Source organism: Osmia lignaria, unplaced genomic scaffold, assembly GCF_051020975.1.
Source record: "Osmia lignaria lignaria isolate PbOS001 unplaced genomic scaffold, iyOsmLign1 scaffold0005, whole genome shotgun sequence".
Classification (NCBI taxonomy): Eukaryota; Metazoa; Arthropoda; class Insecta; order Hymenoptera; family Megachilidae; genus Osmia; species Osmia lignaria.
Window position 1 is genome coordinate 110,001 of NW_027478162.1, and position 2,500 is coordinate 112,500.

General features: G+C 44.2%; 1 non-coding gene across 1 annotated transcript; it reads left to right on the forward strand.

Annotated features, from left to right (window-relative positions):
- Window positions 1–615: 615 nt before the first annotated feature.
- LOC143306277 (5.8S ribosomal RNA) lies at window positions 616–770 on the forward strand. Its single transcript, XR_013063721.1, has one exon. It is a non-coding gene; the product is annotated as a 5.8S ribosomal RNA (ribosomal RNA).
- The last annotated feature ends 1,730 nt before the right edge of the window (window positions 771–2,500 follow it).

The following is a 2,500-nucleotide window of genomic DNA, read 5'->3' on the forward strand; positions in this document are numbered from 1 at the left end:
CGTCGCTCTCGTCCCCACGCTCCTACGCTTTGGTTGTTTCTTTGCCATCCGTGTTGCGATAAAAAGATTTCTCCATTGTCCAAAAAGGACGGATCGAGATTCCTCTTTCGAGAGGGAGAGAGAGGTACTTGCGGGTAACCTGGAATCTACGAAACACGCACCGTGGTAAGATTCGTGCGTCCGCCTGATCGATGTGTGTTGTTTACGGACCGGCTGAGAAGCGACGATAGCGAGTCTTTGAAAAACTATGTGTCCATTAGTTAGACCGATCGTCGCCGGCCGTGTGTCTGTTCGAATCTCGCAACCCACGATTCAGCGACAGGACGCGCGCTCGCATTCCTTGTGTGCGTTCGTACTTTTCAAGGTTTTTAAATGTACTTTACGCCCGACCGTCGAGAGGAGCGTGCCACTGGGCGTTTCTCCGACGGTTTCCGTCCTTGGACGCGATCGTGTCGTCAACGATCGAACAAACAAACAAATACGTTGGCGACGCCCGAATTCGCTCTCCCGCACGCGCCGGGTGGGAGAGTGATGTGGGTATCGAATGTGATGCGTGTTAATAATGAAAATAACACTCTAAAGATCTAAAGAGTTTGAAATACAAAATTTTACGATTACCCTGAACGGTGGATCACTTGGCTCGTGGGTCGATGAAGAACGCAGCTAATTGCGCGTCAACGTGTGAACTGCAGGACACATGAACATCGACATTTCGAACGCACATTGCGGTCCACGGATACAATTCCTGGACCACGCCTGGCTGAGGGTCGTTTTCTTAACAAAAGACTGCTTGCGTTTGCTTCTCGAAAAAAGAGTAATTCATTTCTTTCTAAACATCTCGCCGTCGTTCAACGAAAGTAGAACGTTTCGGAGCGGGATTATCGAACGAAATTGAAAGAATGAATGAACGATAAACAAAGAAAGAGTCGCAACGTACGAGCGATAGTTGGGCAGTTCGTCGGCGTTTGTCGTGGAAACGATGTGACGAAAATCGCAACCGATACACTAAATGCAGGCCGTTAAAGGAGAGAAACAAATTTCGAAATATCTCTTCGAACTAGCGCAAGTGCGTCACGGCGCGCGAGTCGTTCGTTAAAATTTATAAACGACCGCCCGTGAAAGCACCGAGTTCTCGGAAGATAATCTATAAAGATTCTCCATCCTGCTGGAAGTTATCGGATCGGCGCGATTGTTCACTTGTAGAAATCCACGCTCCCGACGTTGCCAGAAACGATATTTACGAAAGGTGTGTCAAAAATAAACGAAAGAAGCTCTCCTATAAATTTAGAAAAAGCAAACGAGTGAAATGTTTGAGATGATAATTTGCTGAAATGCAAGCTCGAATAGCCCCAGGGTTTCGAATGATTCCCCGCGCTTTATACATCTCTCTGTTTACAAACGGTGTATAAATGAAAGATCGCTTCAGATGGGTCGTCGCTGTTTGACGCGCGATGCTGTTCCTTTTTTTTTGTCTGTCTGTGCGTTTAGCTTCGCTAAACAAGTTAAATGGTTAAAAAGCGTCGAAAAAGCGAATACACACGCGACAAGACAAATCTAACGAGTAAAGGAACGCTCCGCTCCAAGATAAAAATGGTTGTTTACAATCAATACAGCGTTTCGGTACCCCTGATCGTAGTCTGAAACTGTGTAACAAAAGAGAGGAAAGCGAATGGTGAAGGAACTTCGAAGCCTCCGTGGCGTGGCTAGAACTTGTGATAAAAATATGTTTGCAGCAATTATGCATGCTCCCGTTAAAACAGCATTTCAATGTCTCGCATGGCTTAAAGCTCTAGGAGGCTTCAACATTTAGAATACATACGGACTACTTCGTTTGTTAAAGATAAGCGAAGACCGCGCGACCATCGCTCGGTCGTCCAGTCCTCGAAAGTTTTGTTGCGTTCCAAAGAAGAGACAAATGGGGTTTACCCTTGCGCTAAGGGGAGAAGAAGAGAAAAGCAGTTGTTAAATCTAAGAGGTGTGTGGAGTACATCGCGTGTTGGTTAAAATTGTTAAATGAAGTATACGCGAAATGTTCTCTCGCTCTTGCTTTTCCTCTTGCTTCCGTGGCGCTCGAAAAGAAGGGATGATAAATAAAGAAACCTATTCGAAATCTCTTGTGGAACAAAAAATAATACGGACGGACGTTAAAATTGAACCGAGACGAAATGGATCGTCTTGCGAGTTGTCTTCGCTTTGAAATTGTTAAAAATTGATAAAAGCAATACGACGAAGCTGCAGTCCGCAAAATGTTTGAAGCAAAAAGGAAATAACACGAAAATTATGGGAACGTCGTGTCTCAACTTTTTTTTCCCTCTTGTGCTCGTTTCATCGAACGATAAATACAAACATTTTGAAACGAGAGAGGAGGAAAAATTGAATATGCGAAAGGTTGATTCACGCACAGTTTCTCTACGTGTTTGCTTTTTTGCTTCTTTTCGTTTATTTTTTTTTTTTTTGCATCGAGCATCATTATTCACCTTTCGATGAAACCAAAGAAATT